The 16,499-nt window shown below is 44.6% G+C and overlaps 1 long non-coding RNA gene across 1 annotated transcript; it reads right to left on the bottom strand.

Annotated features, from left to right (window-relative positions):
• Positions 1-2,295: 2,295 nt before the first annotated feature.
• Positions 2,296-14,451, bottom strand: LOC138789634 (uncharacterized). The gene is made up of 4 exons (XR_011362744.1): positions 14,293-14,451; positions 10,072-10,210; positions 8,629-8,719; positions 2,296-2,551 (listed from the first exon to the last, which is right to left on the bottom strand). It is a non-coding gene; the product is annotated as an uncharacterized lncRNA (long non-coding RNA).
• Between the last annotated feature and the right edge of the window lie 2,048 nt (positions 14,452-16,499).

Genomic DNA, 16,499 nt, shown 5'->3' on the forward strand with positions numbered 1-16,499 from the left:
CAACGTAGTAATGACAAACAGTGGTCAGGAAAGAAAGCTAAGGGGGCGGGTACTCAAATGCACCCATAAGGGAGACGCATTTCATAATGAAAAATGTAGTTTCCCAGCGAGCACTAAAAACTTGTAACTCAGGAACAGTGGAATCTAGAAACACAAGAGATAGCTCAAGATACTCAAGGGGACGTGATTTGGGAGCATTTAATTTTTTTAGCTCTTGGGCAGACTACCTCTTTAAAAAAGACAAATCTAATTGAAACCAAAAATGAAGTGTCCCAGAGCAGGGTCCACTGTCTTTTTCTAGCAGTAGGTAAAGGACGGTACCATGTGTTATAGACTCTGAGTCTGAAGTGTGTGTAATGCTGCTCCCACCACTGTTTATTACTGTCTTATCTACACGGCCGAAGGTACACTACACATAGGGTTGACTGATTTCCTCTATTAATTGTATGAGTCATGCCACTGTACACTTGCACTACACTTTATTCAATCCAAGAACTAGTTACCTCAGGAGCTACTGCCCTATCACAGAGGGTTATTTTGCTTATTACTAGAGATGAGTGAACCTCGAGCATGCTCGAGTCGATCCTAACCCGAACTTTCGGCATTTGATTAGCAGTGGCTGCTGACCTTGGATAAAGCCCTAAGGCTATGTGGAAAACATGGATATATTCATTGGCAGTATCCATGTTTTCCAGACAACCTTAGAGCTTTATCCAAGTTCAGCAGCCCCAGCTAATCAAATACCGAACGTTCGAGTTTGGATCGATTTGAACCCGAACCCGGTTCGCTCATCTCTACTTATTACCATTCAGATCCCCCTTGAAGTCCTAGGTTGTATAAAGTGGGGTTGGGTCAGGCAGTTCTAATTGTCCACTAGTTGGAGTCACTGTATGAGAGACAACACTTTGGAAAACCTGCCTGGGGGTAGCCAGGCAGCCAAGGCAAATGTGCGGGACCATACTTTATTTTTCTATAACTTCTAAGATCCTAGCTATGTCCGGCTAGAGCACTGCGAGCAAGGGGGTTTGGAACTTCGGGACTAAATCCTGTCCATGCTGGGCTGATGTTTTCTTCTCTTATCCTGAGGATTATTGCAGGTACAAGCCAGTAGTTTAGCAAAGTGCATAAGCCCAGTTTCTACTACTAACTCACTCTGTTTCTTAGGGTAAAACACATGGCTAGCTCTTCTCACAAGGTAGGGCCTACATCACTGGATCTGTGTCATTCTGTGCCCATAGACAGTGATAGGTGGACTTCTAAACCAGTTCAACTTACACTACAAGTTCAGCTACACAAACTCTGAATTAACTTCAGTTCAACTCACACCACAAAAGAGATTTCAAGGTGTTCATACCAAGGTCTAAACTATATAGAGCTTATTGCCTGCAGAGACTATAGCTGTACTCTTACAAGTGTGTCCAGCTGCTGAGCTGTCTAATGTATCGAAAGTCTTATGCATATCTGCTTCCTGTTGTATCAAGAAAATTTGCAAAGGTCTATTGTTTGCTGAAATTTCTTGAAACTGTGAAAATCATATATTGTCTTATCTGCCAAAGTTTATTCAGTACAAAGACTTTATACAAAGACGAATCTAACCGGCTCATAGCCCACTAGGGCGCACAGGGTGCCGAGGAGGACGGTATGTCTCTTACCTTCTTCCTCTGCACCATTCCCGTACTGTTAGCAGTTTTCTCCTCGGTCCGGAGCGCCAATCCAACCTGCCCGCTCAATTGATTATCATTAGAGGGTGGGGCAATAGATTTGTCTAACCTGCTGATAGTTCCCTTTTAACTGTTTAAGTCCAGGAGTGTGTCTCTTCTATGGTGTGGAACTCTACACAACTCATTACTCATTAACTTCAACTACAACTCCTAGTATCCTTGTCAGAGCCGAGCCAGTGTATCCAGGGGTGGCCACAGCTGTTCCACTCTTGGCTTCCATGACAAGTGCCTTAGTGGTGCTTTTACAGCTATCTCGCTGCACACGTAAGACCTAACCCCTGGCTTGCTGTGCCCGCACACTGCACTTAGTACGTCTGTCATCAACAAGAGCTTCCAAACACTGTTTGAATGCAGTCTGTGTGCAAAGTGGTTCAGGCTGTATTAATTGCAAAAAATAGGGAGAAGCTGGAAGAAGAAGCAAAAGAATGAAGAAAAGGGATCACAATATAGTGTTTTTTCAAGCACTATAATTAGATGATAGATGAGAAGCAAAAGTAAGTATATTTATTAATGCATACATAACAGCATACACAACAGCATACACTGAGGTACTGTATACTGAAGTAAAGGGGGAAACATTTCAGTAAAAAGTAAGATCCTTTGGTTCAGTAATCCTTGTGAACCAATGAGAGCTGTACCTAGTTTAGCTTTGTGTTAAACTGATATTTAGGTAAATCTGTTCAGTGATTTGTGCACAGTTCTTAAAGGGTTATATTCCCACCTCCCCATTTTAACTAAGACGTCGCTTGAAGATCACTCCACTTTCTAGTTTACTCAGTGGTGAGGCTTCTTAATGCTGATTGGTCCTCTTCACCAGGCCTGCTGCTGACCTGTATATATAAACACACATAGTTTAACACTTTATAGTTACATGTAAGCAACCCTCCCTTTGTAGGTAATCCCTCTGTAGCAAGTCTCCTCCTCTGTAGGTGATTCCCATAAGTAATAATCCTTATGTAAGCAATCTCATCGCCCAATCCCATAGGAAAACCTTGTGTAGGCAATCCCCCTCCACTTGTAAGAAACCATCCTGTAGGTAATCTTTACTGCTCACAGAAGGAAATACCACCTTTAGCAGGCTATACTTCCACCTGTAAGTAAACCCTCCGAGGGAATAACCCCATGTAGACATCTCATATCCACCCCTCATCCCCCCACCCCTGTAAGTATTCCCTATTTGTACAAAAAAACAAACACATATACTCACCTGACACCCAGGTGAGACGACCGCTGCCTCCTCCTCTTCCAAGCTCTTAGAGTCCACGAGTGACATCACTTGTGTGCTAGGTTAATGGCGGATGCAGCGGCCTGGTCAGAAGCATAATGATGACTGTGGCCACAAGAGTGACTGACAGAGCAGAGAGCCACCGGCTCCTCGCTTTTTCAGTGCACAGCTTTTAACCATATTCACTCATTCGTTCATCAGATGCACGTATATAGGGGTGGGATGGGCCAGGGGGCAGAGTGGCATATGCCCCCCCGGGCAGGTCCCCCCAGTACACCTAAGGAATGCAGCAGCCGCTGCACTTGTTTTTCAGGAGTCAGCAGCATGAGGCTGACTCTGCCTCACATTTCCCTTTACTGATTGGTGAAACAGGCAGCCCACAGAAAAGGATGAAGGAGGGAGAAGAGGACGCCTGCCGGGAGAGGAGCCACCCACCGCCCTGGTATCTGGGGAGGGGTCTGGGGGGGTTACTGTATAGTACTGGTGTCTGTAAGACACCAATAGAATACAGTAGCCTAGGACTAGCTGGAGCAAGGGACACTCACCTCCCTCTCCGGCCAGCCAGTGTCTCCTCCATGATTCAGACAGTGTGATTAGCTCTGCCTGCACCTCTCTGCTCTGGCCGGACTTGACTAGAAGAGGCCAGAGCAGCAGAGAAGCATGGGAACAGTTTAGTGAGTATATTGGGGAGGGCATTGTCATTGTCTGTAACATGTGACTCTCCAGTTATTGCAGAACTACAACTCCCATTGTACCCTGCTAGCAGGACATGATGAGAGTTGTAGTTTGGTAACAGCTGAGGAGCCACTGGTTAGGAAGCAATCATTTAGGGGTACAGTGTATTTAGTAGTGTTCTCCAACCTGTGACTCCTCACAGAACTGCAAAACTACAACTCCCATCATGCCCTGGTGGCAGGAGATAATAGGGATTGTAGTTTAGGAACAGAAGGGGGTCACATAGCGGAGACCACACTAAATAAACTGTACCCCTAAATGATTGCTTCCTAACAGTGGCTCCTCAGCTGTTAACAAACTACAACTCCCATCATGCCCTGCTAGCCGGATATAATGGGGATTGCAGTTTAGGAACATCAGGAGGATCACATGTTGGAGGACTTCACACTAAATAAACTGTCCCCCTAAATCATTACATACTAACAGTGGCTCCTCAGCTGTTAACAAACTACAACTCTCATCATGCCCTGATGGCAGGAGATAATAGGCATTGTAGTTTAGGAACAGAGGGGGGTCACATAGCGGAGACCACACTAAATAAACTGTACCCCTAAATGATTGCCTACTAACAGTGACTCCTCAGCTGTTACCAAACTACAACTCGCATCATACCCTGCTAGCCGGATATAATGGGGATTGTAGTTTAGGAACATCAGGAGGATCACATGTTGGAGGACTCCACACTAAATAAACTGTCCCCCTAAATCATTACATCCTAAGGGTCCATTTACACAGAAAGATTATCTGCCAAAGATTTGAAGCCAAAACCAGAAACTGACTATTAACAGAGATCAGATCATAAAGGAAAGCCTGAGATTTCTCCTCTTTTCAAATCCATTCCAGGCTTTGGCTTCAAATCTTTGGCAGATAATCTGTCAGATAATCTTTCTGTGTAAATGGACCCTAACAGTTCCTCCTCAGCTGTTACCAAGCTACAACTCTAATCATGTCCTGCCACCAGGATACAATGGGAATTGTAGTTTTGCCACTGGTAGGGAAACAATAATTTAGGAGGGCAGTTTATTACTTATAGTGTTCTCCAATATGTGACCCTTCAGTCGCTACACGACTAGAACTCTCCTTATGTGCTTCTGGCATAATGGAGGTTGTAGTTTAGGAACAGCTGAGAAGACACTGGTTGGGCAACAATGATTTAGGGGGTCAGTGGCACAGTATATTAGAGAGACAGTGGTACAGTACATTAGAGGACAGTGGTACAGTACATTAGAGAGGACAGTGGTACAGTACATTAGAGGGGATAGTGGTAAAGTACATTAGAGGGGGCAGTGGTACAGTACATTAGAGAAGACAGTGGTACAGTACATTAGAGGACAGTGGTACATTACATTAGAGAGGACAGCGGTACAGTACATTAGAGGGGATAGTGGTAAAGTACATTAGAGGGGGCAGTGGTACAGTACATTAGAGAGAACAGTGGTACAGTACATTAGAGAGGATAGTGGCACAGTACATTAGAGGGGACAGCGGCACAGTACATTAGAGGGGATAGTGGTAAAGTACATTAGATGGGGCAGTGGTACAGTACATTAGAGAGAACAGTGGTACAGTACATTAGAGAGGACAGTAGTACAGTTCATTAGAGGGGATAGTGGTACAGTACATTAGAGGACAGTGGTACAGTACATTAGAGGGGACAGCGGCACAGTACATTAGAGAGGACAGCGGTACAGTACATTAGAGGGGATAGTGGTATAGTACATTAGAGGGGGCAGTGGTACAGTACATTAGAGGGGGCAGTGGTACAGTACATTAGAGGGGGCAGTGGTACAGTACATTAGAGAGGACAGTGGTACAGTTCATTAGAGGGGACAGTGGTACAGTACATTAGAGAAGACAATGGTACAGTACATTAGAGAGGATAGTGGTACAGTGCATGAGGGGACAGTGGTACAGTACATTAGAGAGGACAGTGGTACAGTACATTAGAGAGGACAGTGGTACAGTACATTACAGAGGACAGTGGTACAGTACATTACAGAGGACAGTGGTGCAGTACATTAGAGGGGACAATGGTACAGTACATTAGAGGGGACAGTGGTACAGTACATTAGAGGGGACAGTGATACAGTACATTAGAAAGGACAGTGGTACAGTACATTAGAGAGGACAGCAGTACGGTACATTACAGAGGAAATCGGTAAATTACATTAGAGGGGACAGCGGTACGGTACATTAGAGGGGACAGTGGTACAGTACATTAGAGGTGACAGCGGTACAGTACATTAGAAGGGACAGTGGTACAGTACATTAGAAGGGACAGTGGTACAGTACATTAGAGGGGACAGTGGTAAGGTACATTAGATAGGACAGTGGAACGGTACATTACAGAGGACAGCAGTACATTAGAGGGGACAGCGGTACGGTACATTACAGAGGACATCGGAACGGTACATTAGAGGGGACCGTGGTACAGTACATTTGAGGGGACAGTGGTACAGTACATTAGAGGGGACAGCGGTACGGTACATTACAGTGGACAGCGGTACGGTACATTACAGAGGACATCGGTACGTTACATTAAAGGGGACAGCGGTATTGTACATTAGAGGGGACATCGGTACGGTACATTAGAGAGAACAGTGGTACAGTACATTAGGGGGGGACAGTGGTACAGTACATTAGAGAGGACGGTGGTTCAGTTTATTAGAGGGGACAGTGGTATAGTACATTAGAGAGGACAGTGGTACAGTACATTAGAGAGGAGGGTGGTAAAGTACATTAGAGGAGAGTGGTACAGTACATTAGAGAGAACAGTGGTACTGTGCATTACAGAGGACAGTGGTGCAGTACATTAGAGGGGACAATGGTACAGTACATTAGAGGGGACAGTGGTACAGTACATTAGAGAGGACAGCGGTACGGTACATTACAGAGGACATCGGTAAGTTAGAGGGGAAAGCGGTACGGTACATTAGAGGGGACAGCGGTATGGTACATTACAGAGGACATCGGTAAGTTAGAGGGGACAGTGGTACGGTACGTTAGAGGGGACAGCGGTACAGTACATAAGAGGGGACAGTGGTACAGTACATTAGAAGGGACAGTGGTACACTACATTAGAAGGGACAGTGGTACAGTACATTAGAGGGGACAGTGGTAAGGTACATTAGATAGGACAGCGGAATGGTACATTACAGAGGACAGCGGTACGGTACATTAGAGGGGACATCGGTTTGGTACATTAGAGAGGACAGTGGTACAGTACATTAGAGAGGACAGCGGTACGATACATTACAGAGGACAGCGGTATGTTACATTAAAGGGGACAGCGGTATGGTACATTAGAGAGGACATTGGTATGGTACATTAGAGGGGACAGTGGTACAGTACATTAGAGGGGACAGTGGCACAGTCCATTGTGGGCACAGTATAGTACGGGGACAGTGGCACTATTTATTATAGACACAGTTCATAAGGGACACAGTTTATTAAGGGGGGCAGTGGCACAGTTCATTAGGACAAAGGGGAACCATTCACTTAGCACAAGGGGGGCTTACTTCAGATAGGGGCACAAAGTGGGGGCCCAGCTTGCGGTGAGGGCACAAAGGGGGGGGGGGCTAACTACAGAGGGCAAAGAGAGGGGGCACAACTACAGATGAGGCACAAAGAGGGGGTCTTATTATAAATGAGGGCACAAAGAAGTGGTCTTACTACAGATGAGGACACAACGATGGATCCTAACTACTGACACAGGCATAAAGAAGGGACCTAACTATAGACAGAAGCACAGAAAATGGAAATGACTACAGATTGGTCTTCACAGAGGTCTCTGTTACTGTTTAGGGTGACTATGATAGAAAGTTTGTATAGAGGTGGGCAAAGGTGCTGTAAAAAGAAAGGTGTTTGTCTGGCAGATACTGCTGAGATGATTTGTGGTTGGAAGAAGTATTCATAATAGGAAAGAAAAGGGAAACCTGATTGACTCTGATTAGAGAAGACATCACATGTAAATCACTGGATGTGTCTACACTAGAGATGAGCGAACTTGCCGGATTTCTGGTTCGAATGAACCAGAAATCTCGGCGTCTGATTCCCGCTGTCTGCTCGCTCTGTGCAGCGGGTGGATACAGCATAAGGAACGCCTAGAAAACTGGGATACAGCTAATGCCGGGCTTTTCTGCACCTGGTGATGTGCAGGGAGATAGCACATCACCAGGAGGCAGACCAGACTGGCCCACAGAGGGGACCAACCCATCTAGCATTTGCCTAAAATTTCAAGTGCACGTGACGAATTTAAAGTTTCCACGTGACACATTCAAAGCTAAAATGCAGCTAGAATATTTCTTATTGTGGCCCAAGGACTTATGCAAACAGCCATATTATGCATGTATCGCATATGACCTCACTTGGTATTCTCTTTTATATGATATACAGGTAGATCTTTTATAGTTGATGGAGCTCTGTTAAGGGCACATAGTGTCTCATGCAGCTCTATTGTACATAACACCATACATTCTACATGCCATGTGTATCAGGCCAAAAGTGTGTATATAAGGGTATAATTTTTCTTTGGGTAGAACTTGTCTCTTGTATTCAGCCTCCCACAATGGAGGATCAACCTGCTGTTCTCCACCTGACACATACACCTGTATTACAGCACTGTGCTGTATTGGATCCTCAGCATGAGAAATTAAGAATAAAGAAGACTAAGAACTTCTGTACATCTGAGTTGAATGAATTCAGGAATACTGCTGATTGTAGGATTAGCAGATTACATTAGTCAGACACATGCACCTTCTGTTCTGAGCTCGGGATAATGGTCAAGTGACCTACCTGACAGTGCAGCCCCCTGCCATGACATCTACCCCATTGTAGCTTGCACATTAAAGTGAATATGGAATAGACTTAAGCAGCATGTAAACACTGATCTTGTGTTAAGATGCAGAAAAGATTAAATCATTAAAGCCCTTCATCTTCCCAGCTGACCTCTTTCAACATCTCTCCTATGAAACATCTCAGCACTGTTTTCATTAAGTAGTCTGTGGGCTGCAGAAGTAAGTTCATTATCCACATACACCTGCGAATTAACACAGAGGCTTGATAAATAATTGTAAGGACATGTTATGCATGGTTAATGTGAATGTTCTGACGTCTACCCATGTGAGCACTTACCGCTAGGATCAAACAACCTTATGGTGTTTACATTAAAATACTTTCTCTACTTTGTGCATTCTGTGTTCATTAGGCTTCATGTGTTTCATAGGCATCTATTTATGCCTTTAGCAGGGGCTGGCTGGCAAATTTTAGCCTGGGGGGCAAGCACACAGCACTGACCCATGAGTAGCCGGCTAGCGGCCCATCCTTTAAAGGGGTAGTGCGGCGCTAAACATTCATTCACAAAATAACACACATTACAAAGTTATACAACTTTGTAATGTGTGTTATGTAAGTGAATGGCCCCCTTTACTGTCCCTTAACTATTATTACCCTCCCCACACCAGTGCAGGGAAAGTAGATGGCAACTTGGACCTGTAAGTCCTCCAGCAGCGATGTTCCGACAGTTCGGATAACATCTTCGGCCCTTTCAGTCATTTGTAAACAGGGAATTACTACTGCTCCCTGTGGCTATGTTCAGACGCTGTATGACACCGGCCATTCCGTGACCCAGTCGGTACTGCAGGATGATCTTCAGCGCAGTTGAATTTGGATGCGGGATGCCGAGTATACCAGTCACTGAGTATAAGATGGTGGGAAAGCTGGGTGACGTCCGTCATACTGAGTATAAGATTCTGGGAAAGCTAGGTTACCTCTTCCATACTGAGTATAAGATACTGGGAAAGCTGGGTGACCTCCATTATACTCAGTATAAGATGCTGGGAAAGCTGGGTGCCCTCTTTCATACTGACTACTATACAAGATACTGGGAAAGCTGGGTGACCTCCATCATACTGACTACTATACAAGATGCTGGGAAAGCTGGGTGACCTCAATTATACTGACTACAGGATGCTGGGTAAGCTAGGTGACCTCCATTATGCTGACTACAGGATCCTGGGAAAGATGGGTGACCTCCATTATACTGAGGATCGGATGCTGGGAAAGCAGGGTGACCTAAGTATACAGAAAGGGGACAGGGGATCCCCCTCTATCCATGTACTGTTCTAGGCCTGGTACCCATACAGACCACCCCCCCTTCCCTGCATATATGGGCACCAGACCCTAAACAGTAGATGGGAGGGGGTACAGGATCCCCTCTCCCCTCACAATACTGCCCCTCACAATCAGGGGAGAGGGGATGCTGTATAATTCATAATAAACATCCCACCCAGATATTGTTCAGGCCTAGTGGATGTCCCCGGACAGCAAGACTCCGCCACTGTAACTTTGGTCCCACCCCTTTTCCCCCGCAACCCCCCTTATTTCCCTTACCTAGGCCATGGCAGATGGGGGTCCTCTCCTTCAGGCCCAGGCAGGACGGGGCGGTCTGTCCTCTCTTCCAGGGTAGTGGGCAGCCCTCACAGATCTTTGCTGGGAGCAGAGAAGCTGTGAGCTGTGCTGCCTGCTCCATCTGTGAAGGAAGAGCAACACAAGTCAGCCTCCACACCCACTCCCGTGGCGAACATGGCTCCACCCCCGCGACCATGGCCCGCCCACTCACAGGCGACCATGGGGGGGGAATCTTTTTTTTTTTTCTCCTCCTTGAAGGCAAATACGGCCCTGAATGTGCTGCAGCTATTACTGTTGTCTGTCTCCTACAGTGATATGTAGAAATGGCCCAGCAGAGTGGCCTTACTGACATCCGGCTTCCACAGCCCTGTACTGGGGGGACCGGCCCGAGGGGCATATTCCACCCTGCCCACTGGCCCAGCCCGCCCCTGGCCTTTGCCTTCTAAGTGAATGTGGCCAGGAATAATGGTACAGGGCCTAATTTAAGACCGGCGTACAAGAACACCAGTCTTGATAAATCCCCTCCTAAGTATAGAGGCATAAGTGGGATCCAGCTGGTTCAATCCAATTTTCCAGAACCAGTTCCTAAACTAACAGCAAGTTTGGGGAGCTGTGAAGATATAGAAAGCCTGATTCCCCTGAACTAAACTGTATTCACATGTTAGTGTGATGTACCACAGTGATGATGTTGTGCTGGTGGTTGTGATATAGCTCAGCAAGTGATGGAAATGTTGTGATGCCAGTGCTAGTTCAGCACACAGGTGTTATGGTATACCTGTTTTTAGGTTGTGGCTGGTTATATCCCCCTGAAATGGTCAGTAACCTGCCGGGCTGTGATGGGTCCCTTGGGCTCCTGTCACTGTGGTCCAAAGTGGGGAAATGACTCACCTGTAGTGTCGATACCGCCACCCACAGAAGGGGGAGAGTAACCCAAGGTGTGAAGCGGAGGTGTATAGGTGCTGGTGTAATGATAACTAAGTCCCGGTAAAATAAATAGAATGGCTTTACTGAATAGTCTCTTGTGATACAGAATACTCTGGCAGTAAAGAACTTCTTTTGGTACAGACTTGCGTTTACTGAATCTGTGCTGGGAGATACTAAGTGCTGATATAATAGAGGTAGATGTAGCGGTGCTTGTATAGTTTAGAGTTGAGCATTAAAGAGGAGAGGAGTTTGTCGTGGGGGTCCCAACCCAACGTAGTAGTGTGCCCTGCCGGAAATTTAAAGAGATAAGAATACTTTAGACTTGAGAGAGAGATACTTGTGCCTGTGTTTCGACTATAGTGTTGCTGACCACCTTCTGCCCTGCAGTGTTGGGGGACACGTCCTATCAGGGTGACACAAGCCCCAGTCGTGGTTACCTGGGCGAAGCTAAGTGTCCAAAATTAACCTGTGTCACCTGCGCTGCGAGATAGAGTATGTAGACCTTTGTTACGGTTGCTTTCCTCTATCGGGGTCAGTTCCTCTGTAGCTAGGACACTGCCCTGCACTTTTCAGAGAGGTTCTTGGCATGGGCTGGGATGATCCCTGACTTGTCCTCCTTGTAAGGTCTACCATTGCATAGCGTATATAGTTGATAGACTGAAGAAATGGAGTGTCTCTAGTTGCTCCATACACGTGTGTCTCTGACTCTCCAACACAGCTGGCATGTCCCGGACAGGGATCCTGGCAGAGCCTGGCCCTGGCTAACTTCAGAAGGGATGCCTACTCTGTGTGTGTCCTCTTCCTACGAGAATCAGGGGGAACTTCACTAAACTTCCTCCTATCGTGAAACTACTTCCTACAAGGGTGTGTGTAAGCCCCTTTGGGTGGTGAAGAGAGTGTGAAGAAAAAGAAAAAAACAGGGATAGGCAGAAGAGAAAGAAGTATCTCCGTTGGACAGTAAATAAAATAATACAGAAGGAGCAGTAGCCCTTTGTTCACTACAGCTGTGCATTATATACAAGTTCACATACAAAATACTGACATCTGTTGGTGAAACCAATAAATACCTTCATCACCACACAACTCTTGAGTGAAGGGCTTTTGCGACAGGTGCCATATAAGGAACACCCGTGGTGGGACACCACATTAGGATGCACATAACATGTTGACAACATGTAACATGAAATGTGTCCAGTGATTAAACCACGTATGTGGCAGTTAAACAGCCTATTGTTATGAAGGGGAGAGGTTTAGTTTTGTTGGGGTCTAGTGTGTTAAAAACACACCACTATTGTGATTGCTACTGCCATCTTTTATAAAGGATGATGTTTGGTGACTTATTTTATGCAGATACTCTAATAGATGCTACATGTTATGTGCGAGAGGATCTCCAAAAAGGGACTTCTTATTGAAAAAAAAAAATATATATATATCTATATTTACAGTGCCAAAAGTCTTATTTTATCTTGCCACCACTACGGCAGTCACCAGATTCCTTTATTTATAGGTGTTTATAGGAAAACTTAAATATGGACGTTGTGTCAAGCAGGACTTAAAGAGTGTTTCTCATTGGGCAGAAGCCCATCTTACTTCATAAGTTATGTTTCTGTCTATTGTTAAATGTATGCCTATTGCACTATATTTGTGAATATTCCCCTATGCTGCTGTTATATTGCATATGAAATACATGTGCAGTAACCTAGGGGACCCAGGTGGTGTTTTGCTAGGCAAAATGGTGTCTACCACTGAGGCACTTGTCACGATGGCCAGGAATGGTATGTGCCCATCCCTGGATGTAACAACACACAGCTTTTAAAGTAGAACAGGTGCAGGTGTAGTGTGAGGAGCCACAGAGTCCAGCAATTTAACCTAACCAGCAAAAAGGTTTACTTAAATCCTTAAAGTGACACTGTCACCCCCTTTGTGCATCCTGACATCTCTACACAGGTGTAAAGGGTACATTTAGGGAGGCATTTATTAAGTCCGGCGTTTTTTACGCCGGACTTAAAAATGCCCCCGCAGCTCCGGCGGTACGGGGATTTATGTAGAGGCGGACTGCCTGTACATAAATCCTGTGCGCGCCGGTGCGCACCGCCGAAAACCTACGCCAGCTGAGGACTGGAGTAGGTTTTTGGCGTACATTTGGGCGGAACGGATGATAAATCGCGCGGACTCTGAGTCCGCGCCCTCCGTTCCGCCCACTTCCCGCCTACTTTCCGCCCCCTTTCCGCCCCCTGGCGTACTCGGCGGAAAGTGCCGATTTGCGATTATTTTATTCGCAAATCGGCCATTTGCGTATAAAATAATACGCAAATCGGCACTTTCCGCCAAAAATCATCCGTTCGCCGGATGATACATGTGGCCCTTAGCGTTTTTCATTCCTTATTTCATATCATACATCATGGTGTTTGTTCAAGTAAAAAGTGTCCTTTTATCAACTGCAAATTGTATTAAGTGGGCGTGGCCTCACAGCATTAGCATCGTTGGCCCCGCCCCATTGACGCCCATTGGTTGGCCGACGTAAAGGGGGTAGGGTCTAGACCTTTCGGACAGCCTGATCCAATGGCCGGCGAGGGGGTGGGGCCAACTGTGGAGTTGTGGGCGGGGCTAAGTGGTGCTATTGCCGCAAGGCCCCGCCCACTTAACACAATCTGCAGTTGATAAAAGATGACTTTTTACTTGAACAAGCACCATGACGTATGATATAAAATAAGGTATGAAAACCGCTAAATTTACCCTTTACACCTGTGTAGAGATTGCAGAATGCACAAAGGGGGTGACAGTGTCACTTAAAGCAAACAGTACAGAATATAGTCTCTTGTTTCCAGTAAAGGTGCACAGATAATACCTGACAGATCCCTTAGGTAGCTGAGTACTTGAAACAATACTTCAATATACCTGAGAATGATTTACTTTGTAAATCACAGCTTCTCTCTGACAGTATAGCATAGACTTTTAGAAACATAGCTTTTTGCTGTGGACTTTGGACTGTTTGACTGACAGCAGGCTCGGTGTAGTGGGTCCCTATTTTGACCCCAAGGTATTCAGCTGTGGGGGCTTTAAGAGAACAAGTACTTACATTCACAGTTGTGACAATCCTCCTATTGCTGACTATGAGAATAGAGGGACACTAATCAGGAACCTAGTCCCCACCTTGTATGTACAGCTAGCTGTCGTGTGTGGGGTGGGCATTCTCCTTGTGGGTACATCTAGCTGTCGGGATGACCCCCAAGGAAACTTAGCAAGAGCAGGAGGGGGTTTCAGCTTAGTTGCGCTTACCTAGCCACTGAATCCGTGAATTACCTTAAGGGTGGAAAGAGACAGCCTTACAATGCAGATAGGGTTATTCCTTTTATCCCCTTTACCACAGTCTCACTACTTAAGGCACTAGCCAGACATGACTATGATGTTACAAGAAAAAATATAGAAATATAGGGGGAGATTTATCAAACATGGTGTAAAGTGAAACTGGCTCAGTTGCCCCTAGCAACCAATCAGATTCCACCTTTCATACCTCACAGACTCTTTGGAAAATAAAAGGTGGAATCTGATTGGTTGCTAAGGGCAACTGAGCCAGTTTCACTTTACACTAGTTCGATAAATCTCGCCCATAGGCTTTTGCAAAAAGTCGCACACAGGGGACCTGCAGCCAGAACACTGTTTACCTACCCCACTCTCACTAACCAGTCCAATAATTTTATCTCACACTTTGTAGCCACCTGATTGGGCAGGGATTCAAAGAATCTAACCTGTCAGGTTACGTTAGGTGGCATGTTTAAAAATGTGTCATGCAGCAGAATAAGTGACATGGTCAGTTACACTTGTTCTGCTGCCAGACACTGTATTTTTCATCCAGCTTGCAGTATTTCAGGGGCTTGGGGATTCCTTTTCACACTTTGCTCTAGAGGATGAAAGCATTTTTCCATATTATGGAAGAACAGATGCATCTTCTTAACCTAACAGCTATCTAACAGTGTCAGCAGTTTGATGCACAAAGAAGGAAAAAAACAGAACAAATGGCGCTGCATGTGCAGATCAATATGACAGAGCATTGATGTTTTGTCAATGACAAGTGCATGCTCACCTGTTGTGGTTGTACATGCTCAGGTTCGACTCCAATGTGGGCCCAATATGTTACATCAGGGTTTGCTGCCGTCCACCTCCCGAGGGGAACCAGTGTCAGCCGTTTGTAACATGAATTGTAGCTGTTTCCCTTTACGGTTGTGGCTATTGGCATAGGTTTATGCGCAGCAGTGTTAACTAATTGCTAAAGCGGGGTTAACTATAACTAAATGTAACTTTGCTAACCTGGTTATAATTATCTCATTATAAAGATTGTATGAAGTGGTGCTATATTATTTCCTACATTGGCTCCATCTAGCGTAAAGCTAAATGGCTCTTTGTGTTTATAATATGAATTTGTAGGGTCTCTTTGTGCTACTATACAGTCTATGCATGTAGCATTATGATATGAACAAAGCCAAATTTTTTGCATTTTGCTATAACAATAAAATAAATACAATGAATTCAAGGAATGATTCAAAAGCATAAAAAGTATGTGTGTGGTGTGGGCATTCTCCAAGATAACCACTAGATGGAGACAACTAATCACACAACTTGGGAATATATTATCTTCTATAATGTTAAGTATAGTAGATCAGTCCATCTATACATTTATCTTTATTTTTTAAAGAGATAAATATAATGTGTCTGGTAATAAAACTTACATATACAGATATTGTTTTAAACAGCATGTCCACTTTTTATTTCATTATTAAAAGTTTATAAGTATTGTAGCTTATGTTTCATTTTCGCTTTTTCTTTTTTTTCCTCCTCTCCTTCTAAGAACCATAGCGCTTTTATTTTTTCACATATAGGGCCGCTTTGGGTGTACTTTTTGCACCAAATTCTCTAGTTTTTATTAGTATCATATTTGAATTTTTTTTATATTTTTTGTCTTATTAATTTTTTTCTGTTAGTGTAAATTTGCAATCCAGTCCCTTTTTTCTTCTTTTCGCTTATACTGTTCATCGTATGGGAATAGTATTTTTATATATATATATATATATAAAAAATAATATATATATATATATATATATATATATATATATATATATATGGACAGAGCCTAAAATGACCCTTTAGAAATCTCTGGCAAGTGAACTTTGTAACAGCGCCTTTAAATCTACCATAAAATGTGTGACAGAACCTCCAAATTATTATTTTTGTGGTGAAATGGGGGAAAAAAATGCAATTCCACATATTTTGGGGGGTTTCCATGTTTACATAATGCACTTTACAGTATAACTGACATGATGGGCGAGATTTATGAAAGGGTGTAAATATACACCTGGTGCAAACCCACTGCAGCCAATCACAGCTCAGATTTCAGCTCTGGTAGAATAAAAGCTGAGCTGTGATTGGATGCTGGGGGCAGTTTACACCAGGTGTATATTTACACCCTTTCATACATCTCCCCCGATATC

Source organism: Dendropsophus ebraccatus, chromosome 4, assembly GCF_027789765.1.
Source record: "Dendropsophus ebraccatus isolate aDenEbr1 chromosome 4, aDenEbr1.pat, whole genome shotgun sequence".
Taxonomy (NCBI): domain Eukaryota; kingdom Metazoa; phylum Chordata; class Amphibia; order Anura; family Hylidae; genus Dendropsophus; species Dendropsophus ebraccatus.